General features: G+C 38.7%; 1 protein-coding gene across 21 annotated transcripts in view; it reads left to right on the top strand.

Moving 5' to 3' along the window:
- The window catches only part of ROBO2 (roundabout guidance receptor 2), a 1,593,247-nt gene that overhangs the window by 947,235 nt on the left and 620,018 nt on the right, over positions 1 to 25,994 (top strand). The window lies entirely within an intron of this gene.

Below are 25,994 nucleotides of genomic sequence, written 5' to 3'. Positions count from 1 at the left end.
ATTCGACCTAAACTCGTAGTGTAGACCACGGCTGAGTTAAGGTTTAAATGCCATCCTCACATGAACCAGTTGTGCCTAGGGTTTATAATATGTGTGTTACCTACTCACAGATGGCCAGATTCTCATGCTAAATGGTATTACTCAGTGCAAATAAGGGAATTGGAATCTGGTGCATAAGATTTAGAACTCTGTCATACCTAAGCATCACAGGAGGTGTTAGTAAATAATGGAGTATACTAAGAATTGTGCTGCTATTGTGCATGGATATGCACAGTGTAAGTGTGCATTTATATATTATAGGGCAGTGTTTGAAGATGCCCGTAGTTGAGATTGCCAGAGTATTTCCATTTACACAAAATCTCATACTTTTGGGTCAGAAATTTGGTATGTTTACTATCAGTCAAGAAGTTAGGAAACAGGTCATCTGATTTCAAGTGTAGAAAATGCATTTTTTTTCAAAATCTGTAGAGCTTCAGTGAGAGGAACATAGGCCAAGATTTTCAAAATTGGACATACTGTTCTAGTAATGGTCCACCAGTGGTGTATAAAGCAATAGTACCAGCTTCCTATTCATATCAATGGTGCATGATCCATTATGGTTTGTAATTAAAGACTGACGTGCAATTCATACATCACATGGGGCAGGCTTAGATTTGTCACTTTCTATCTTTGCAGTCCCTCACTTTGCAAACTTAAGTGTCTTTTAATGATGAGACTTGATCCAGTAAATCATACTAACTGCTGAGGTATCATACAAATATTTCCAGTTCATATTTACAGGATTGTAATGACTATATCATAGTGGCTGCAATCTGTTATATAAACGCACATCTAATTTTTAGAACCTACTATAGCTATCTGACTGATAAGGTTGTTAGAGCTGTTAGATTTTGATGGATAAAGACAGACAACAATACACATCTACCTCAATATAACACTGTCCTTGGGAGCCAAAAAATCTTACTGCGTTATAGGTGAAACCACATTATATTGAACTTGCTTTGATCCACCAGAGTGCGAAGCCCTCCCCCCACATCTCCCGGAGCCCTGCTTTACTGAGTTATATCCAAATTTGTGTTATATCAGGTCGCATTATATTGAGGTAGAGGTGTATTGGGAATACTGTCTTGTTGTATCTCAAACCAGTAATGACGAAAATTTATTAATCTGATGGTTGTTTGGCCAGTGTGAAATGAATCTCTAGTAGATAGGTGTCCCTTATTACAATTCCCATCATAAAAAACAACTGGTAGCACCACTGTTGTCAACTTAATCAGAGACCAAGGCACACTCAAACCATAAATTCCTGCAATAGCAGCAATCTGCAACTTTCACAAGCATTAAATACTTTAAAAAATATTGTTTAGAAATATAATGTGAAGTATTTATCAGATAGGCTTGAGTGGCACACTTGGAGATTACCAAATCCTAGGGATAAGCTCTTCTTTTTAATGTATTTTACACATGATAGACTGTAATAATGATAGTCATTGCATTTGACATAATAGCACATAACAAACTGCAATGGCATCACCATATTCCTGAGTTTTATGTCCATTAAAAAAGCTACTGAGCATGCAGCTCCCCCAACTTCCTTTCATGTCCCTATTTTTAGAAAGCCACTTCCTGCTCCCAGTCTCAAATAGCCATTGTCTGGTATTAAACATATGTGATATGGTTGCTCAAAGCCTCAAGCCCTTTTAGGTGGGCAGTGTGTTAGCAGGGCTGGTGCTTCTATTAAGGCGACCTAGGCAATTGCCTAGGGCGCCAGGATTATTGGTGGGCGGCATTTTGCCGGGGGAGCGGCAGGCGGCTCCGGGTGACCTGCCGCAGGTGTGCCTGTGGAGGGTCCGCTGGTCCCGCGGCTCCAGTGGACCTCCCGCAGGCACGCCTGCGGCAGCTCCACCGGAGCCGCGGGACCAGCGGACCCTCCGCAGGAACGCTTGCGGCAGGTCCACCTGCGTGGGGTGGCAAAATGGCCGTGCGCCTAGGGTGCCAAAAACACTGGCGCCGGTCCTGTGTGTTAGTGAGTCTTGAAGTGTTGGGCAAATGAAGCAAAAGTTCTCTGGTAAACTAGAAGCTTTGTAAAGAACATATTGTCTCTTTATGTATAGCCACCCCTCCTTTTCAACACTGTCCGTAAACATAAAGGAAGGAATATTATTTCTCTTTCTTAGGAGCACCGTCTTACTTGTTTGCATGCTCCACATCAGAATATATGCACAGAATTTCGTATGAGTGGTTCCTTTACTATATTTTTTTAGTAAATGTCCCCTTATAAAGCAGAAAGGAACTCCCCTGCTGCTTTATATTTAATAGAGCTGGTCCAAAAAGTGAATCAATTATTCACACACATGTAGGCAAAAATTAATCCTGTTTTTGTCAAAATTCAAATTTGTGATGAAAATTTGTGTCGAATACCAATTTGGAAAACATTGACCAGCTCTAATATTAAATATACAATGCCCCAGAGCCCCTGCTGAAACTGGACATCATTTATTTTATTACTCTTAATGGCAAAAGAAGAAACAGGTGAAACTAAATTTAAAAAAATAAGTTTCCTGTTTTTTTAATTAAAAAATTGTTCCATTTAGAACCCTGAAAAACTGAATGGACATTGAAATGTTGATATGTTTGCTAAATTATTTTTCCATTTTCCAACCATCTCTAGAGACCAGTAGTAGATAGAAAGGTGTAGTTCAGGCTTAATGCTGTCATTCTTGTTCTCTCTTCTGAGACTGCCAAAAAATCTGCCAGATGTGATGCTGAGGATGCCTGTCCTTTAGGTATCAGACTAAACCACCAACTCCTTTAACATTTATATCAGAATGCAATGATTTGGTCACAACTAACCTTGTCTGTATTGGCACCAGTCAGCTGTAGGTATAAAAAGCGTTCTATCCTATACTTAAAATTATATATTCAGGAAATCAAGAAACTGCTTCTATAGTCTACCTAATATATAATAGTACACCTAATATATAATAGTAATAGTTCAGTTTACTATTATACTATACTATACTATTGGAAAGGTTGTTGCTGGTAAACACAAAGAAAACTCCCCTGGATACAGCAATATGCTTTGATGAAACATGTTATAGTTATATTAAAAAACAAGTTTTAATTGAAGATATGGGAAAACTGTGACATTTTCAGGTATCTTGGTCACTTTACCTGTGTTACATAAGGGAAGTGCTGAGAATCACAAAGCAGTTGTATTCATAAATTTCTACTGGGTGTCAGTGACTTCTCACTATGAACTCTTGTCATTGACTATATTTCAGGTATGGTCACTAAGTCTCACTGATGGGAATAGGACTACTGACATGCTTAAAGATGTGCATGCTTAAATATTTTCCTGAACTGGGACCTAATCACCTAACAACTAGCAAAAAGCATGCAGTAAGAATCAGAATAAGAAGAGATCCAAGAGAGAGTAAGAATAAAATGTCACTAAATGATGTGTAATACCAAGCCAAAATGGTCTCTCTTAAACAAATTATTATACCATTGTTATGTCACAATTTACTTTTTATTCTTGCAGAAAAAGTACAGAATAAAGAAAACAATAGAAAATAAAATTACATAAATATCTAATGAATTCAATCAACATCAATTTATGCTGTGTTAGGTTTCCTAATAACTTCCATATAAATGTAGCTTAATCTATCCTCTTAACAGCAGCTCAATATTTTACTTTAGTAAGTGCTAAGGGGCCAGATTTTAAAAGATATTTAGGTGCCTAAACATGTAGATAGCCATCTAATGGCATTTACAAAAGTACCTATATTCCCATGAGAACTAGGTGCCTAGGTATTTTTAAAAATCCCCCTAGGTGCCTATCTGTATCTTTATGCACCTAAATACCTTTGAAAATTTGGCTCTAGGTACCTATGATCAAAATGGATGGGATTCACAACTACAATGGGAAAATTAGCCAATTTTTTTTTTAAATTCAGCTCACTATGAAAGCTCTAGGGAAATAATTTTTAAAATCAATTAACTAGGAAGGCCAAAATCAATTTACAAGACTTAGTTAATGTTTTACTAAAGACAACTCTTTTTATTTTTTCCTTAAACATGATTATTATTATTTAGGTGTTTGGTACAGGTGGTGTTACCCTTCTCTTTTTCTCTCCCTCTCTCTATAACTAATTTGTAATGAAAGGCCTTTTGTGTATTTGTCTCGGATTTATGAGATTCACACGAGGAACGCTAACACTCTATTAAAGATTAAATCTTTTCTTTGTGTATGAATGATATATTAATAGAACACTCCATTTTCATTCATAGTCTCCTTGGAACATCTTTTCAAAGGTCATTGAAGGATCATGCAATATTAAATTTTTTTCCCATCCATGAATCAAAGCCACACTATGCAAATTTTATTGTTCAGACCCAAGTCTCAAATTCAGTGTCAGATGATGAAACGTAAGGACTTCTTCCTCTCCTTAGCTAGATAGTTCATGTTTCGTTTATTATAGGGAACAAAGGGCAATCAAGTTAAAGGGGAAGATTCAAGCCTGTGGAATCTCAAGTCTGAAGTTCCTTGCAACTTTTTCCCACAGTAGGTAGAATGTTTTGGTTTGCGTCATACACTAGGCTAATACAGGAAAGCTTCCACTCATGTTATGGACAATGAAGAAGGTTTTGAGTTCTGTCCCCAAAAGAATGTCTAAGCATAGTTTAATTACAATCACATTATTGAAGAAGAAAAAAAGATTTATTTTCAAAATTCAACATTTATTGCCAGTAAAGGAATGATCAAACTCCCATTAAAGTCAGTAGGAGTCTTTCTACTTTAATGGGGGATGAATCAGGTCCCAGCACTGGCATATCTTCATTTTAGTTAGAACAGGAGCTTGCCCAATCCTGGCAAATATTAAGAGTCAGATCCTCGGCTAGTGTGCAAATTGTCATAGCTCCATTGAAGCCAATGGACCAGCTGAAGATCTGCTGCTATGAGTACATCTTCTCTCAGATAGTTAAACAAAACAATATTAGTGCTGCTAAGCAAAATTATCTATCTGGTAGGATTTAAGTTGTTGACCTTGCGGAGGGACTGGCTGAATCACTCCTTGTGGCCTATAGAGCTTACATCTGTTAAAGCTGTATGTCTTATGAATTTATTTTTCCCTGATGGAGCTGATATACACATTCTCCCACAAGCAGTGACATACACCTTGATCAAGGTATGGAGAGAGAAATGGGATTTGAACCTCTACTACCTAGATACTCCTCCTTCATTCTCCCTTTCTGCCTGCTATTTGGAAGCTAAAGAATGAAGATGTAAAATAAAGAATAAAAGGAATTTATAAGGAAACAAGAGATGACTCTTTTTTTTTCAGTGGAATTAAGTAAACATAGTGATATGGTAATTGTATCTACTGCAGCAGCTACCAACAAGATATCTTAGCAGCTTTGTGTCAGTGACTTCACTTCTGAACTTGCAGAAGAAATTACTTTAAAGTCATTGGAAATTGAAGGACAGCTCCAAATAAGATGAAGGAAAAGAGCTGATTTGTCTAAATATTTTTTTTACCACTGCTTCTCCTTCCTATCCCAAGTCCTCCCCCACTAAAAACAGAGAACGTTTAATGAATGTCAGGATCAAAAGAACAATTTAAGAACCATAAATAGGATGTTATTGTCTGCTACAAGTCTTCCAGATAAAGTGCTTACAAATGCAGAAAATATTTGAGCAATTTCAATAGCTTTCAGTTCAGATAGCATAAATAACTCCTGCCTGGTTGAAATGTACAAGAGAATATTGTGTGTGACTATTACATAGATTTTTGAGGCTTTAAGAGTCCGATCTAAATTTCTAATAATTGACAAGTAGGTAAAAGGGCTAACACAGTTAAAACTTGAGGTATTAGTGAATTGGATGAGAGGGGAAAACAAATTAATATCTTGTTCTTCTCACTTGCTTTTTGACTTACTCATATGACATATATGTGATAAGTGAGTCTTGTCTATTTCCTCTTTTACCAGACACAATTAAACTTACATAACTCATGACATCACGTCCATCTTTCATTTTCCCAAGCTCAGATCTCAGATTAATAGGTGTTAAGTACGTAGCTAGCCAGACATTTTGAATTAAAAAAAACAAACAAACTGAAGGGCTAGATCCTATCCACCAGATATCTGCATATCTTCCTCCACTCTGTCATGCAAAGCCAGCAGAAATCTGTCTGAATCAGACAGCTAGGGATTCTCCTGTCTTTGATAACTTCCAACTGACCCCAGTGCACAGAGCATGTCAGGAACATAGCTGAAAGAAAAGGACCATGGCCAGAGCCCTGCTGTACCCAGCAGTCTCCAATCATGAGGATGGTCCCTTAGCATGGGTGTTGTCACACCCCCGGCTTGAAGTGGTTTCCATAATATATACAGGGTTTACAATTTGGTTCAATGGCTCTCAGCATCCCCACTACACAAATTGTTCCATCACCTCTGTCCCTTGGGGGCCATATCAGCAGATGCACTCCTAAGGCTGCTCTCTAAGCTGTTTTTTGGAAACAACCGAGTGCATAGTGGTGATCTGAGTATGAGGGAGCCTTTCTCCCAAAATGTGCCAGGTGTTTTGCCCCTGGAATTGGCTCTCAATATATTTTTATAATGTGGATGTCTTTATGCTCTGGCACGTTTTGTTAACAAAAATGTTTACAACTTCTCAAAAAATCATTCAAATTGGTCAGTTTGAAACATTTCTGGCTGCCATGATGAACTTATAAATCTGGTTATTACCTCATACTTTGTCTAAAACAGTCGATGCACTGAATTATGCAGTAATTAAGGCAAATACTGTAAACTCTCTGTAAAGTAAGCCAAATTTAGCTGAAAGAGAAGTTATGGCATAAACTAGGCACTGGTAGAGCTTTCAATATAGATAGTGGGGAAAAAAATGGAGACAGAAGTGCATCACCTCTTTTTGTTCTTCTATCCAGCAGTTACCCATTGAGAAAAGGTAGATGCACTCAGTAGTAGTAGGACGGATATGAGTCGAACAAATGCACTTCTCTGCCATCCAAAATCAAAGCCTATTCTCTAAGAGCAATTGTGCATCATGGGCATAGAAATCTTAGACCATACAAGGAAATTAATAAAGCAACATTATGGACGTTGATGCATGCAGTCAAGTACTACAAGTTTGATGTGCCAGAATCAGATGAGGCCTTGATCTGTAGTACAGTGTTCTATATTGTAGTACCTTAATGGTTCTCAGCCTACCTCCATCCCAAGGAGACTGGATGAAGCAAGAAGCAAAATTAACATAATTGAGTGTTTCAGGTGAATTCCAAACTTCAACTCTGCCTCTGGGGTGGTGAGGCAAACAAAACCAGCTAATGCTGGTGAATTTTCACATCATTCAAATAAGGTTAAAAATTCAGAGACACTTTAATTATTGCCATTCGTTAACAAATGGTGTTTAGAATGAGCTTGTCATGGTATAATCCCCCACTCTGAACCTTAGCGTCCAAAAGATGGGGTACCAGCATGAATTGCTCTAAGCTCAATTACCAGCTCAGTACTTGTAGCGCTGCCACCAACCAGGAATTCCAGTGCCTGGTACACTCTGGTCCCCCCAAAACCTTGCCCGGGGACCCCCAAGACCCAGTCCCCCTGGATCTTAACACAAGGAAAGTAAACCCTTCCCCTCATCGTTGCCTCTCCCAGGCTTCCCCTCCCTGGGTTGCCCTGGAAGATTACTGTGATTCAAACTCCTTGAATTTCAAAACAGAGAGGAAAATTCACCTTCCCCCCTCCTTCTCTCTCCCCCTCCCAGACTCTCCCTGAGAGAGAAAGTAATCCTAACACCGAGAGAAATTAACCTGTCTCTCCCCCTTCCCTCCTTTCTCCCCACCAATTCCCTGGTGGATCCAGACCCAGTCCCCTGGGGTCTCACCAGAATAAAAAAACAATCAGGTTCTTAAACAAGAAAAGCTTTTAATTAAAGAAAGAAAAATCAGTAAAAATTATCTTTGTAAATTTAAAATGGAATAGGTACAGGGTCTTTTAGCTATAGACACTGGGAATACCCTCCCAGCCTAAGTATACAAGTACAAATTAAAATCCTTTCAGCCAAATACACATTTGAACTCCTCCCAGCCAAATAAACATTTGCAAATAAAGAAAACAAACATAAGCCTAACTTGCCTTATCTATCTAGTACTTACTATTTTGAATCTATAAGAACCTGTATTAGGGAGATTGGAGAGAAACCTGGTTGCACGTCTGGTCCCTCTGAGCCCCCAGAGTGAACAACCACCAAACACTAACAGCACACACAAAAACTTCCCTCCCTCAAGATTTGAAAGTATCCTGTCCCCTGATTGGTCCTCTGGTCAGGTGACAGCCAGGCTCACTGAACTTGTTAACCCTTTACAGGCAAAAGAGACATGAAGTACTCCTGTTCTATTAACCCTTAACTATCTGTTTATGACAGAGCTACTGAGTGCATCTTCAAAATGCAGGGTATCAGACTGGAAAACAAAAATGGCCTCTTTTTGCTTTGCTCTTTATGAAAAAATCAAAGTCAAATTTAATTTTTGATTTAAAGACTTCAGTGGACTTGATATTGGGGACTTCAGACGGGACAGCAATTTCCAGAAGCTCGGGGTGTGCTACTGAAATCCATGTTATTTGCACCAATGGCCAGAGTGGTTAGTCAATATTCAGGCCTTGCAAGTTTGTTTCAATTAGGAGGAGAAATTGATGGCACAAGTCAGGTATATTCTTTGGTGCAATCCTGCTATCTCCAAGGATGTACACAAAATCAGGGTCTCTGAAGACAACAAAAACAAATAGCTGGCAGTTTCTTTGCTCAGAATTCCCTAAACCCGCCATTCTGTATCCAAGGAACTTTGTCTCTGCATCCTCTTGAAGCTACACCTGCTCATAACTGTTTTTCCCTGTCTGCTGACCCTCTGCAGGCTTTGGTGCCCTATCACACACCCACAAATGATCATCTAGTCCAGCGATAGGCAACCTATGGCACGCGTGCTGAAGGTGGCATGCGAGCTGATTTTCAGTGGCACTCACACTGCCCAGGTCCTGGCCACCAGTCCAGGGGGCTCTGCATTTTAATTTAATTTTAAATGAAGCTGCTTAAACATTTAAAAATCCTTATTTACTTTACATACAGCAATTGTTTAGTTATATATTATAGACTTATAGAAAGAAACTTCTAAAAATGTTATGACTAGTACGCGAACCCTTAAATTAGAGTGAATAAATGAAGACTCAGCACACCACTTCTGAAAGGTTGCCGACCCCGATCTAGTCCCTGCATTTGCAATCAGGGAACCACTCAGCCCACATAGTTTAGCATCTGATTAGGTCTTGCCACGTGGCCTGTTGCCTTGGATAGTGGCTTTTATTTTTTCCACCTATCTCATGCACAAAGGACCTTAACTGCTACTTCCATTTAGCCTGGAAGACTGGTGCTTAGCCCACCCATCTACTTAAACAGGTTTGTGATTGGTGAGAGATCTAGAATCCATTTACTGGCAGCTATTAATGCCTTCCAGCATAACAGCATTTAGCCACTAAAAATCCAAATAGGCCCCAAGTGGGATTTTTCAGAAGTGCCTAGCTAAGTTAGATATGTAACTTCCATTGACTGGCTTACATATTTTTGTAAATCCCATTAGATGTCTGTCTACCTCTGTAGGTGCCTCTAAACACCTTTTGTAAATCTGGCCCCAAGGAAACAAGAAAATCATCAGACTAAGTTTCAAGACCAAATAAAATCTCATACAACATAGGTACAGCAAACAGTCTTAATTCAGCTTCAGGTATAATTTAAAACAACATTACACATTAATTTATATGATTTGTGGTAACTTGTGGAATAAAATAACTGTTAAAGGCTGTTTGATAAGGTGATGTACTTAACAGGAAACACACAGTTTTGCAGATATAGCTTGACATTTCTGGCATGAAAAACAGCATAGAACAAACAGAAATTACTATGTAATATTGCCAGTCTGAACACATACAGTAACAGTGGGTGATTAACTGTATTTGAATGAAGTAGATTATCATAGATTATAAATGGCTTGGAAAAACAGGCAACTAGTATGCTACTAGTAGGCAATAGCATACTATAGTAACTCAAAAAATCTCTCTTTAGCTTTAATTTTTCAGAATATTGTAGAGACCTATGAAATCAGCATAGTTCAGATGTCAAACATACTGTAGTGCCGCTCAATGAAACAAAAACCTAATTACAGTTTTAGCAACAAAGATTTCCCTTAAAACATTTATTTGGAATTTAAAATTAGAAAATTTCCTACTGCAAGTACCTGAAGTGCATATGACAGAGTTCCTACTGCTCAGCTTAATGAGCATGGCAGTCCAGAATATTAAGCAGATTGATTTAAAATGTTCTGATTTGCTTTAAATACAAAGAATATCTAAAAAGTTAAGACACAAGAACATGCATCTGAAGTTTTAAAATATAATATGAAACCCCATCTCCACACAAAATGGCCTTGTTACTATAGTCTATATTATTTGGGTACATAGATTTTGAAACATAATGGTTTATAAATACAGTCTCTGCTTTAAAGAATGAGTAGATTTAAATCCAGATTTAACCAGAGATTAACGCACCTATATTTGTTCTAAAAGTTTCCCTAGCTCACTCATAGCTTCTTTGTGCCATTTATAATCTTTAATCCTATCCCTGCCACAGGAGATCTCTCTGCTGATGCGTATGTGTCATAGCAAGGCTTTGCGTCTCTTTTCCCTACTCACAGATATGTTGATTGTGGGGAGGGGTGTGTCAGAGTTCTGCTAAACCCCTGTGTCAGTGGCATGATAGCTTTAAGTGGTGTTGGGGCTGCATCCAGCCCTGAGGATCCAGGAGCCATACCACCTGCCCCCACCTAAAGTCTCTTTGTACAAGTTTACGGACTATTGTTGAACAGTTGTGAAACTATGTAAGCTTTCAGAAATGTGATTGTTTAGGATACTTTAATATAAAGTCATTGAAGGGTAAACACTGTGGACTGTTGACAGACAATAAATCAGATCCATTCCTTTCACAAAGACCATTCTGACTTGTACGAAGTTGCATCTTTTAATTTGCGTTACATTGTGTTTTATGTTGGCTTGAAGACTAATGTGTCATAGAACACATCCAAACTTGATTTAACTCAGCACATTTTGAGTCACTGTCTGACTTCCAGATCATATGGCATTAAATTTAAATTTATTGCAAAGGATAAAATCAAAGTCAACGCGCAAGAATATACAGAGTTCCTTACTAGGGCAGCTATGATTAAATAATCAAGTTTATGTTATGTTCCTGCAAACCCATTATAGGACTGTGGTGGATGGGGGCAAAATATTTTAGAAATGAAGTTAATTTTCTTTGGAATATAGAACATTCCAAAGACTCTTTACTACTCCCAAAGGGAAAATCTGCAGGGTGGCGAACTACGTTATTTCAATGAGGTTTTCTTCCACAGGCTGGTATGATGCTAATGAAAAAGCCTTACAGTATCCTCATGATGTGTTGGGATTTATGTGTGTAAGACCCATTAGCACTCATAGGAGTTGCACACAAATTCCTGTGCATTTAGATAAGAAACCCATTCAATGCTATTTTTAGCATGCACTATTAATTCTTATTTTTAAGTGCCCATAAAAGGATACATCCAGCACATTCAGACCATTTAGAGTCCCTACACAACTGTTGTCTTTACTCTTTTATATGCACTGTGTACCCTCCTTTTCTGCTTTTAAAACTACTTACTGACTTAGCTCCTTATTTTGGTTTGCTTACTTTGGATTTAACATTTTCATAAAAACTATAAATTGTAAATTAAAGCTCCTTGAGGCTGCTCTAAATTATGCCAGGGATAAGCAGGTCTCCAGTTGGCCCTATAATATGGGGAAGTACAAAGGAGGAACAAAACTGCCTCCTCACTTTTTGTCTCACCTTTCCTTTCCCAAATTCAGTTCCTGTACTGAGTGAAGCTCAGAAGGAAAAGAAAACCTGCCCTGCCCAATGTGTTCTTTGTAATGAAAATTTAGGTCTCTCTCTCTTCCGCCCCCATTTCCCTTAATGTGAAAAAGAAAATGTATGCTGGAAAATATAACATGATACCCTGAAACCTTCCATCTCCACCACCTGTCTGTAGCTTTCAGAATAATTTTGTGCCTAATAATCTCTGTACTACCATGAGTCCCTCTATTTCTGTTTCCCTGGAAAAAGCTCAGTGACTTTGTGCATAAAATGTTTGGCTATCAAATCTCAATAGTCTTTAGTTGCAGACTATATAAAATACAACCACTAAAAGAGTTAGTATGTAAGCTTGTGAGTACTTGGATTTTATTTATTACTTTTTTGGTCATTCACTGAAACATATGAATGAATGAAATAGTTTAATCCACTATGCTGCTGTTTGGGTTAAACTTTCAGATTGTTCCTCTCTAGGAGAAAGTTTCCTTTGGAAAATTATTACAGTCAAGAGCACTTGTTTAGTTTATCATGTACAGGAGGCACATTTTTCCCACAGTAGTGGTACAGTAGTGCTTCATTTTTGTTTAGCAGCATCATGTTTTAAAAAATAAATCCTACAGCTATTTGAAAAATTTAGATAGAAAACTAAATTACATCAGCAGTGAAAAAAATCATATGACTGAAACATCAATTTTAATTTAAAAGCATTTCTGGAGACAATGTAGAAATGTAATTCTGTTGCTGAAGTGAGGCAAGGCTGCTCTGGGACCAAACTAATATAGAAGTCTGACAAATAATATTGTTAATAATCCACTGATATGTGTAACTGATGACAAAAGTGTTGACAGCATCATATTGCAAAAAAGAATCCTTGCCTGATGCAAGGATTACAGCCCACCACTAGAACCAGGCAAGAGTCTCTAATGCTGTTAGGGCTGCCAGTATGTTGATGGACCAAATTCACAGGGGCTGACATCTTCATAAACCAGGAGCTGCAGTGTGTCACACCAGATCTGTGGTCTAGCTAATAAATTATTACAATTGAGGACCTTAACCTAGAAGAAATCATAGCATGCAGTAATGTGACAAAGCTGAAGACACTTCAGAAGCCAGTGACAACACAGAGGATTTGTGAGAGGCTACTACACAACAAGTAACTTACTCCAAAGAACATCATTTCAAAAAACATTTCAGACTGAAAGACAATTCTATACTTACTTATCATGTTATTTCCAGTATCCATGCTGTTAACAGGAAGGAACTGGACAGTTAATGACATAATAAATCTTGCATTGCCCATGATTAACGTAAACATATTATACTGTCAAGAAGAAATAAACACACATTTCACATCACAGAAACCTCTGACCTATGAGGTATAGGTAAATGTATAGATAAACAATAGCTTTTATTTTGAGAGATAAGTAAATGGTAAATATCAGCTAATATGGTTAGCAATTAACCAAAAATTATATTTTCAAGTTCACACAATTGCTACTGAGAATGTTGCATATGTAGTTTAATAAGAAAGTGTATAACATTAACATTATTGATTTATATAAGTGTATGGGCTTCACTTTGAGACTTATTTGTATGTCAGTACCTACATATATTTGGCATTCATTAGGTTTTGTGGTGTTTGGCATTTACTGATGCAAGAATAGTATTTATTTTTGGTCAACATTAAGGTGGTGGTGTGGCTGTGATGAAATTTGCATTCTTACCTTGTAAGCATGTTATGTTTATCTCTCTCATGTAGGCAGTGTAAACTGTAATGCCCTCCTCCGTTTCCTTGATTTTAGATATTTGGGTTTTATGGTTGATGTAATGATTATATTGTGCTCACGTAGCAACCTTAACTCTTTTTTTGAAATTATGGTTTCGTTCTTCCTGGAATTTGTGTTTAAGCTCTTTGTTTTTTACAATTTTCATTTTATTTCTATTTTGTAAGTAAATACAGGTAGGATAATTATGTTTAACTTTTAAAAATGGGATGGACAGGTCACCAGAATTTATTAAATTAAAAGCATGAAGGAACAGGACTACCGTAGTTAGCTCTCTTTTTATATTTCAGTGAATTAGGAATATGAATAAAGATCTATTAGAGTCTGGCTCTTTGTAGCTAACTTATTCAGGCATGTATGTGCAGGACAGCTTTCCTTCATGTAAAACATCAGTAAAATATACTAAAAAACACTTGAGCAAATTAAATGAATAGTGGATGACACAACTCTTTGCAACTCCCCAACTCTCTCCAATGACTCCCCTGGGCATTTGCTACCCTATCAGAAAACGTGCAATAGTGATGATTTATACTTTGTATTTTTTTCATTTGGAGAATACTTTACAAAGGTGGGAAAGTATTATTATTACAATTTTCAAGTGAGCTAATTTCAGTAATGGCAGAGATTTGAAACAATTTGTATAAGCAGTACTGAGGTCTCACAGAGAAGTCTGGCCTCAGAGTTAAGGTTTTCTGGCTGCAACACAAGTTTCCCAAGGTACAGCTGGCCAATCATATATTTCTGAGTCTTCCTTTTCTGAGGCTTTAAAAAAAAAACAACCTCCCCCCCCCAAAAAAAAAAAAACATTTGACTTACAGTCTTCTGTGGTACATGATTTTCTACAGCCTATCAAAAGAGGATCCTGTCTTTCCACTCGTGCATGATTTTCAGTTTGGTAGGACTTTTCTACCTTTTCTTCAGAGCCTTCTTTTTGATGGGGCCAAAGCTTCTCAGCTAGACTGGGGCAGGGCTAAAATCCAGGAAATCCAGGAAATGTATTATTTATTTTGCTGCTTGCCAGGTTCAGTTCCTGTAATTGACATGGGTATATATCAGAGAGATTGACTGTCTTCCCAACTTTACTCTTTACTTTCATTTTTCTATGATATCCTCGAACTCTTTCATATGTAAATAGGTTCTTCTTGAATATTAGCTTTCAAACTATTAAGCACTGGTTCATCTACACAAAAAAGAAAATCAATACTGTATCTCTTTTGTCAATATGGTATCCTAGAATTTGAACATTTTGGGATCTAAAATATCATCCTGTGTCATTACTCATGTTCCCCATTGACAAGTTTGTTTGTGGTTGTTTGCATGGAAATGTTCAGATATATACATTTTTTTTCATTCAGAATATTTGGTCAAGCAAAACAAGATTCTACAACTCAACTTGATGGCATTTCTCTGTTTGTTTTTCAGTCTGTCTGTTAGGATGTAACACAATAGATAATCTCTGACCCCTGAATTCAATCAATACCAAAATTTCAGGGAGTGTTCAAAGGGCAGAATGCTATATTGATTTTTGGGGTAAATTGGAAAACCAGAAAGGGAAACTGGGAGACACATGGAGCCTCTGGCATCTGGTTAGCATAGCCATCAGCCTCAATCAGGTCTGAAATTGCTGACAGTTGATCAAAGAACTGGTTGATTGCAGTCACTAAGACCTTCCAGCATAACAACCACCCCAAAACAAACTCTGCCCACTGACCCAATAGATCTTAAAATGTTGACATCCTAAATGTCTGTCTCCCAGACATAAAATAAATAATGATGTTAGGAGGAATGGGGGGAAGGGGAGAATGAGGGACCAGGGTATCAGGGAACAGGAGGGGAGAATGGGTGATACAAAGAGCCTCTGGCATGGAGGGGAGGAGGGAAAGGAGAAGACACAGAGCCCCTGGCTTGAGTGAGGGGACAAAGGGGATGGAGGGAGCCTCTGAAATAGCACGAGATGGGAGGGTGGAACACATGGAGCTTGTGGGGAAGAATGAAATGAGCCCCTGGTGTGTGCAGTGAGCTCAGTCCACAGAAGTAATGAAGTGTGCAGTTCTCTAGTTTTAAATTCTCTTCGCAGCTTTCCAGAGTGGCTAGTTTAGAAATACCTTCTATTTTGTTTTCTAGTGTTGTGAGCATGCCATAGACTGGTAAAGACTGCAGTTTAGACTGTACTGTCTATATAAATCCTCTTGCTTAAAGAAAAAATGGTGAAGGAGGAGACTTGGGATTTTCTTATACAGTATCTATAAGAAATTGTTACTTCTAGATAGTTAGGGGAAGATTGGCAGAATGCCAACTTATCGCTCACCTTTGATTATCTAGCTCTCAATAGGAGTTATCAACAAACAAAGAATCTGGAAATTGCAAAGAATGTCACTTGTTGATTAAGTTTGAGAAATCAAGCAATTGGTAACAGCTTATTTGTGTGCAGTTACTTTATAAGAATGCAGAAATCAGGACTTCTGTATGTTTAAACAGCTAACATATGGAAAATTTTGTCTTCTGTGCTCAAGAGTTATCTATACATGGCTTTGCCTTCAAGAGTTTACAGTGAATATGAGCTCAACATTCTTGAAACATAGTTTTTTGTATTTACTATGATGACAAGTATTGTACCTTTTCTATTGCAGACTATCAATTTTAGCCAATACTGTTGTAGGTTATAGTCACAGAGTTCTAATGAATGACATTTGTATTCTGTTGTAAAAACGCTACTGCTCTCCGCAACTCCAGCTCAGCATATCTCTCAGGACAATATACTGCCACCTTTTTCTAAACAGGGAAATATAGTCTTGCAGTCATTAGAGAGGTAAACAATTCTTGTATGAACACCCCTCCTCTGACAACTCTCCCTCTCCCACTCCCTTAAAAAAACCTTGCCTGTTTTTACGTATAATACATTCTTTTACTAAAATGTACTTGTGATTCCTGGGACTCTGTCCAACCAGCAAAATCACAGAATCATAGAAATGTAGGACTGGAAGGGACCTCAGTAGGTAATCTGGTCCAGTCCCCTGCACTGAGGCAGGACTAAGTATTAACTAGATGATTCCTGACAGGTATTTGTCTAACCTGTTCTTAAAAACCTCCATATGATGGAGATTCGACAACCTCCCTAGGTAATTTGTTCCAGTGCTTAACTACCCTTGCAGTTAAGAAGTTTCTTCTGATGTCTAACCTAAATCTCCCTTGCTGCAATTTAAGCCCTGTCCACTGGAGAACAGGGCTTAAATTGCAGCAAGGGAGATTTAGGAGAACAATTTATCATCTTTCTCTTTATAACACCTTTTACTTGAAGACTATTATCATGTCCCTCCCTTCTCCAGATTAAACAAAACCAATTTTTTTCAATATTTCCTCAGAGATCATGTTTTCTAGACCTTTAAGAATTTTTTTGTTGCTCTCTTCTGGACTTTCTCCAATTTGTCCACATCTTTCCTGAAGTGTGATGCCCAGCACTGGACACAATATTCCAATTGAGGTCTTATCAGTGCTGAGCAGAGTGGAAGAATTACTTCTTCTGTTTTTGTTTACAGCATTTCTGCTAATACATCCCAGAATAATGTTCATTTTTTGCAACAGTGTTACACCATTGATCCATATTTTGTTTGTGACTCACTATGACCCCGTGATCCTTTTATGCAGTACTCCTTCCTAGGCAGTCATTTCTCATTTTATACTTGTGCAATTGATTATTCCTTCCTAAGTGCAGTACATTGCATTTTTCTTTATTGAATTTCATCTTACTTAATAAAGTTTTTGTCTCCTGTTTGTCAAGATCATTTTGAATTTTAATCCTAACCTCTAAAACGCTTGAAACCCCTCCCAGCGTGGTATCATCTGCAAACTTTATAAATGTGTACACTCTGCCATTATTCAAATTATTTATGAAGATATTGAATAGAACCAGACCCAGGACAGGTCCCTGTGGGATCCTACTTAATGTGCCCTTCCAGCTTGATTGTTGTGAAGCATTGATAACTACTCTGAGTATGGTTTTCCAGCCAGTTGTACACCCACCTTATAGTAGGTTCATAAAGACTATATTTCTCTAGTTTGCTTATCAGAAGGTCATGAGACAATTTCAAAAGCCTTACTAAAGTAGATGTATATGACATCTACTGCTTCCCCCCATCCACAGGGCTTGTTACCTAGTCAAAGAAGGATGTTAGATTGGTTTGACATAATTTGTTCTTGATAAATCTGTGTTGACTGTTACTTATTACTTTATTTTCTTTTAGGTTCTTACAAACTGATTGATTATTTGCTCCATTATCTTTCCAGGTACCGAAGTTAAGCTGATTGATCTTTACGTCCCGCAGGGTTGTCTTTATTCTCCTTTTTATAGACAGGTACTATATTTGTCCTATTCCAGTCCTCCGGTATCTCTCCCGTCCTCCAAAGATAATTGCTAATGGCTCAGAGATCTCTTCAGCCAGTTATATCCTAAAATACTTAAGGATTTCTCCAGGCCCTGATGACTTGAAGACCTCTAGCTTGTCTATGTAATTCTTAACTTGTTCCTTTCCTATTTTAGCCTCAGCTCCTGCCCCACTTACTCTGATGTTCACTATGTTAATCACCCAATCATTGCTAACTATTTTGGTGAAAACTGAAACAAAAAAGGCATCTAACACTTTGGTCATTCCTGCATTTTCTGTTATTGTCTTTCCCTCCTAGTAATAGGCCTACCATGTCTCTGGTCTTCCTCTTTCTTCCCATGCATTTCTTTTTACCCTTTATGTCCCTAACTTGTTTAACCTTGTTTTGTACCTTGGCCTTTCTAATTTTGTCACTCCATGCTTGTTTCTTTTTATATTCATCCTTTATAATTTGACCTAGTTTCCCCTTCTTGATGCCTTTTTTTTTTTTTTTGAGTTTCAGATCACTGAAGATCTCTTGGTTAAGCCAGGGTGGCCTCTTCCCATACTTCCTATCTTTCCTATGCATTGGTATAGTTTACTCTTGTGCCATTAATAAAGTCCCTTTAAACACTACCAACTCTTCTGAACTCTTTTTTCCCTTAAACTTGCTCCCCATGGGATCTTACCAACCAATTATCTGAATTTGCTGAAGTCTGCTGTCTCTATTCTGCAGCTTTCCCTCCTACTATTCCTTAAAATCATGAACTCTTGTAATTTATTATTCATTTGCACCCAAGCTGGTTTCCACCTTCAGATTCTCAACTAGTGCCTTCCTGTTTGTCAGAATCAAATCCAAAGTAGCATCTCCTGTAGTTACTTTCTACGCCTTCTATAATGAAAAGTAGTCTCCAATGCATTCCAATCTGTGCCTTGCTGTATTATTTTCCCAACAGATGTCTGGGTAGTTGAAGTCCCCCATCATCACCAAGTCCTGTGCTTTTGATGATTTTGTTAGTTGTTTAAATAGTCTCATTCACCTCTTCTTCCTGGGTAGGTGGTCTAAAGTAGGCCCTTGACATGACATCACCCTTGGGTTTTTTGTTTTTGTTTTTAATCTTTTCTCCTGACCCAGAGATTTTCAACAGGTCTGCCTTCACTTCTATCTCAACCTCTTTGATATAAATGTAACACTGCCTCCCTTTTCCCCCGTTCTTCCTGAACAGGCCAAGTTTCTGTGATTCCAGTTCTTCCTACCAAGATTCTGTGATGCTAACTATGTTGCATTTGTGATTATTTCATTAGTATTTCTAGTACTTCATTGTTTATTCCCCTTACTTCCTGCATTAGAACACAGACATCTATAATGTTTATTAATTTCCCCTCTATATTCCTTCTTGTCTCTCCGTTGTCTATGCTGTGATTTCCTATGTTTCCCCCCAGATTCTGACCCTTCATGCAAGTCTCCATGTCTTGGACTTACCTGTGGGCTTTTGTCCCTTGCCCTCATTGAACATAGTTTAAAGCTTACTAGCTTCACTAGTCTGTATCCTAAAGTACTCTTCCCCTTCCTTCACAAGTGAACCCCATCTCTGCTCAGCAGTCCTCCTTAGAACAAGATCCCATGGTTGAGGAACCCAAAGTCGTCCTGGTGACAACATTCACACAGCCAAATATTTACCTCCAGCATGTGTCTGTCTCTGCCCAGACCACTACCCTTGACCAGAATGATCAATGAGAAAACCACCTGTGCCACCAACGCCTTCACCTAGTTCCCAGAGCCATGTAGTCACTTCTGATCTGCTCAGGGTCATACCTCACAGTGTTATTAGTGCCCACAAGGATGGGCAGCATCAGGTAATCAGATGGCTGGATGATCCTTGGCAATCCCTTCATAATATCTCAGATATGGGTTCCTGGAAGGCAGAACATCTCCCAGGATGCCAGGTCAGGCCTGCAGGTGAGTGCCTCGGTCCCCCTTGGAAAGGAATCCTGACACCTTCATTTCCTCTTGGGAGTGGTGGCCCACTCCTCCTGGGATCTTCCCAGCCCACTGCTTCTCCTCTTCCATCTCTGGGTGAAATTCCTCATCCCTTGTTGCCAGGGAAGCATACTGTTTTTTATCTCTATGGACAGTGTGTTGTCCACCACAACCCAGAAGAGGTGGCACTGGGGCCAAGTTCTTTTACTCTCTTGATTGCAGCATATTTTCTTTTCTAGGAGAGTTATCAATAGTGTGTAAGACTCTCAACAACCCTCAACAGTTGTCCATTACATGTTATCATTTTAATTACTATATAAACACTTGTGCCTATATGCCTGTTAAGATATCATTTAAAAAGTAAGCAAATTCCATATGATTTTGTAGGTAAAATGGTCAAAAATTGTGACAAAAGTATATTATAGATCTTTGAAAGGCTTTTACACAATTAATGAATTGTGGCTGCAGAAACTAGAGGTACCATACAATGTGTTTCAAAAATCTTGTTAGATTAATTCAGTTTTTTTCTTGTCTTGACATTGCTTGATATAGTAAATGCTGGCTAAACATTACTGAACTCTACCAAAACTAATAGCCAATGCATATTTTAACTCATCTACAGCCATACCAACCTGGTCTTACACTATATGACACCTCATAAGCTAAGTAGGATTGGGTTTGCTCAGTACTTGAATGGGAACACTTTGAGGACAATTCACATGATTCAGGAAGTGGTGGTGTTGATGAAACAGGTGGCTCCCTACCAAACAAGGGAAACACCTTGGAAAGGGAAAAAAAGATCCACAGCTCTTAAGCTTCCATTACTCAGTCACATTTTCCTCCATTGAAGGTGGAGCCATTTCTGAAGTGGGTCTGGGGAACTGCATAGTTTGTCAAAATTATGGAGACTGGGATTGAAATCCACTGAACTTCTGCTGGAGGGATGTAGACTCTATACATAGCCTGCATCCAGTAATATGGTTTCTTTCTGCACTGGGTGTCTATACATAGAGAGAGATCCCCTCTCCCTTCTGCTTTATCCATATTCCCACTCACTGTGGAAAAGCTACACCAGGAGAATTGTTGCTGATCTGAGTAGCAGTAATTCATGATGGTAAATAAATTTTATAAATCCTGACTACCTAAAAGGGGAATATGCAAAATATAGTCCCTGACATCCCTTAACTGAATTGATGTCCTCAGGTGCATAGAGAGGAGCATAATTTCACTGATTGCAAAGAGGAGAGGAACTCATGCAGAGACAGAGCATACTACTTATGGAACTATCCCCTCAGTATGGCCCTCTGACTAACCTCCACACATTGTATGCCTTTCACCTCTCTTTCATGCCATACATACAGAGTGAAGCCTATAGCTGAGTCAATAATGAACCAATATTGAGAACAGTCACAGGAAGGCAGCATGCAGTTCAGTGAGCCATTTTTCAGATGAGATTTAAAGAGTTGTTATAACACCGACAGACCCTGGTTGTTGGGATTGAACGTGGGATCTCTGGAGCTTACTGCATGAGCTAAAAGCCATACTGCCCTCAGCTAAGGCTGTAGAGCAGACTCATTAATCTCTGTCTATGTGGTCTCAGTTCCACTAGATGGGACAGAGCACCACACCCAGCAGGTGTGTGGGTTACATAATGTCCTGGACACTTGTGGACATTGAAGATCTCATGCCACTTTCAACAACAGTGTGAGTGGTCTTGGCCAAATTCCACTTTGGAGAGCTACCTACCTCAGTTCTCCCCTGTGGTTTCTGCTGGATATCTAGCTTCTGTACCTGGAAAGACAATGGAGCAAATAATTAAACAATGAATTGGCAAACATCTAGAAGGTAAGTAACAGCATGGATTTGCCAAGAACAAATCTTGTCAAACCAACCTGATAGCTTTCTTAGACAGGGTAGCAAACCTTGTGGATTGGGGGGCGGGAGCGGTAGACGGTGTATATCTTGACTTTAGTAAAGCTTTTGATTGGAAGACTGGAAAAAATTGGATTTGTTTAGTCTGAAAAAGAGAAGACTGAGAGAGAACATAACAGTTTTTAAGTACGTAAAAGGTTGTTACAAGGAGGAGGGAGAAAAATTGTTCTTAACCTCTGAGGATAGGACAACAAGCAGTGGAGTTGAATAGTAGCAAGGGAGGTTTAGTTTGAACATTAGGAAAAACCTCCTAACTGTCAGGATGGTTAAACACTAGAATAAATTGCCTAGGGAGGTAGTGGAATCACCATCATTGGAGATTTTTAAGAGCAGGTTAGACAAACACCTGTCAGGGATGGTCTAGATAATACTTACTCCTGCCAAGAGTGCAGGGGACTGGACTAGATGATCTCTTGAGATCTCTTCCAGTCCTATGATTTTATGATAGGGAGATTTTTGCAGAAGGAAAACTGAGAGTGAGTGCTTGCCTAAGGTCATGTGTGCTGTCCTAAACTGCTGTGTGATATACTGAGCTGTGCTATTAACTAGCCTGACACCCAAAAGAGGGCTGCAATTCAGTGGGGTGAAGAGAACCTTTTAAATATAGGATTGAGTCTGCAAATCTTTACTGATATTACACTTTAAAAATAGATTCAAAGAGCATTATTATGTGAAGTTGAACACTCAAAGTTAGAAAAGCCAGAATTAAGGTTGCATGTGGAATCTTAATTCAGGCCCCTTCAGACTGTCTTTAATTACATGGTCACATACTATTTTTTCAGCATGACCCCTGCTGTATTCAGTGTATAGGAGGACCTGCTTTGGGGATGCAGCAGGGCAATCTTAATTCTGTCATTTCCTAAGTTTTTTGAGTGCTTCAGTTGGAAAACTTAATAATGTTCTTTGAATGTATTTTCTCTGTGTAATTTCCTACGTTTTTAAGAAAGCAAACTGACAACAATTAAATTTCATAAGGTGATATTGTAATATCACCCACATTGGTCATCAGTAAAGTTAGAATCACTAGATCTACTGCCTACACTTGTTACTTGAACTAACTCTGTTCAGTTCTGCCAGTTTCCTCGTTCTCATTGCCTGTGCCCAGCAGGGGACCATTGAGAACATAGGAGAGAGAAGTGATCTCACTTCTAGTGCCTGGACTAGACCTGGCACATCCTGGGCCAACTGAGAACTGCCACTGCAGGGGGAATCCTGCTCAGCAATCTCTAATCCATGCTGGAACATACCCAGTACAGGTGGATTGTTTGGGAATTAACCTGCTAAACCTTAGCATGTCTCTACTGAGCACTGAATCATAGACACGCAGGGCTGAAAGGTTCCTCAGGAGGTCATCCAGAATGTTTCCCATGCTGAAACAGGATGGGCAAACTGCGATTTTTTCAAGGATTTATAACTTGTCCAAATTTAGGTGGATTTTCACAGGGAATGCAAATGGGACATCCCTGCCACAAAGGCTACACCCAGCCAAATTTCAAGTCTCTTCTCCAAACCATGGTGGCAACAAAGCTTCTCAGCTGATTGCCAGGATTTTTTAATATAAGCAAAATATGTTCTTAGAAATTGCTGAACCGTTTTGGCTGAAATTTCTAAACCATTTCAGACTGAGACAGACCCCCAGCTTTGCCCAAGTTTAAACATTTTTGTTGACATTTTCAAAGTTATAAGCACCTGAAAACAAGGTCTTATAATGGGACATGTTTGGCAATCTTAAGAAGCAGCAGTACCAGCCTTCCCTATATTAAGCAGTCTATTGACTTCAGTGGGAATGTTCCAGTGAATAAAGTATAAGCAGTGTGGCTAAGGGTTTGTAAGATTGTACCAACAACTGTAAAGTGATTTGGTGTATTTCAAATAAATATCCTGCATTTATTAGAAAAGCAGTGTAAGCCCATTTCTGATTTTAATTTTTCTATAATAAACAAGTCAGTAACTTTAACTGATAGAATCCTTGAAATGTCCACTGCAAAGGAAAAGATTGATTAATATTTCATGTCTTGTTCTACATATTGCTATATAAGACAGGTGATTGATGGTTTTCCAGGATTGCCAATTCAGAAGTACATTGACAAAGACGACCATTTTCATCACCTTGCCCTAATTAGCTTTAATTATAGCCTCCTATACAAAATAGTCTTTATAGGTATTAAAATATATATTTATCTGCAGGGAATATTATAGGATAATGTAGTTCCCTGGTTTACATAAAGAGGTTGGAGTTGCCATACAGGTTTGTATCCAACACCTATAGCTTGTTTACAGATGGCAACCAATATACTTTATATTGTAAATACATTTACACTGCCACTTTAAAAAGTCACAGATAGAATACAAACATCAAGGTTAACTCCAGCTGGACTTGGATCTCTCAGTAAAAGATACATATTTCACAAGTATTCATTTAAATAAGCTTCAGTGTATCATTTACATAAATGTAATGTAGCTCCTTAAATGAGCACAGAACTTATTAAAAGAATAAAATTCTAGTACATTTAAAAGGAAAATGTCACAGTAAACTGACATGATAAAATATGATGTATTCAGAGAACAAATTTACCATGCGCTAATGCAAAACATACATAAGAAGGCAAGAAAGTGCTTTTGACAAGATAGCACTGTTAATCTTGGTGAAGTAATAGTAATTCTCCCCCTTTCCCCTTTAACAGGTTTCTGTTGTAGCTCTTTAAAAGAATCTTTAGCCTCAATATCCCTGTTACAGACATAACAGTTATCTAAATTCAAGATGAATGTGTTCATTTCTGTAGTACAATGTTCACTGAAAAATGAATGGAAAGTAATACATTAGTTTCAAGCTTTTGCACACTGTGTAAAAGGCTTTCAGAGTACCATGACAATTTAGTACACTTTTCTATTCTAGTTCTTCAGCACTAGTATTTTCTTGGGGTGAGTGTACACTGTGCTGTAAATTGAACGGCACTGATGTTAGTGTACAGAATTATCCTCTAGTCAGATATGATATATACATACACGTCTGTGTAAATAATCTACTATCTCTGTAGCTATTCAGAGGTGTATGTGTGTACAAAAGAGCACCATCCGAGATTACCGGGTAGTACAAAAGGCCCAAACCGAAACAAAAGAGAGGATATTCAAGAAGCAAAGAAAGGTTGTTTCCTGTTATGTTCCAGTAGGGGGAACTAAAGATTCATCGTCTAACCTTCCTTTTGGCTCAGGGACCTGCGTGTGTTCCTGTAACCCACTGTCTAATCATCAGTGCAAACATCAAATAGCTACCAGCTAGTCTGTGATCACACGTGGTCTCAACCACGCTGTTTACACTAAAGACACTGGAAATAATCAAACCTCTTTGATCTAACTGTGTCTTTACCTGATCACCTTGTGTTCTGCGCCGGCAGATTTTCCAATGCAGGTTTCTGTCGGGGGTTCTGTGCCTACTTTAATTTGCCTTTTATATCTTTTCCCCCTCCCAACCCCCGTTCCTACTGAACGCTGTTTTCTGTAGCCTTCCCCTCACCCCCTTTTGGCTGAGATTCTCCTATCGCCCCCTAAACTTTCGTGGCCGAACCCTGTTGGGTTTCCTATCTTCCCCTCCTTTAACGCCCAGGGGCTCACAGGTAGGATCAGATAAACTTTTCCCCTCTCCCCGAGGCATCCGGTGCTAGAGCCCCAGCGAGGGCTTGGCCAGACCCTGGGAAAGCGGGACAGTCGTGTCTTGGGAAAGGAACAAATGCTCCAGCAATACACATTTGCGGGGCTGGCCAGGTTCGTTTTGGAAGCGAACCTGACCCAGGGGGTGGGGGGCAGAAGAAAAATCGGGGGGAGGAGACCACGGGGTTCACTCCAAGGCGCTGTGTGCGCGCAAGGAGGACTCATTAGGGAACACCTCCAGGAAATTACTCACCGAGAAAATTACCTGCCCATTAAACGGGACGCAGTGAGGAGCAATCATGTAAATT

This window comes from Gopherus flavomarginatus, chromosome 1, assembly GCF_025201925.1.
Source record: "Gopherus flavomarginatus isolate rGopFla2 chromosome 1, rGopFla2.mat.asm, whole genome shotgun sequence".
Taxonomy (NCBI): domain Eukaryota; kingdom Metazoa; phylum Chordata; order Testudines; family Testudinidae; genus Gopherus; species Gopherus flavomarginatus.
Note: the sequence above shows the minus strand (reverse complement) of the source record. Positions and strands in the feature narration are given on the sequence as shown.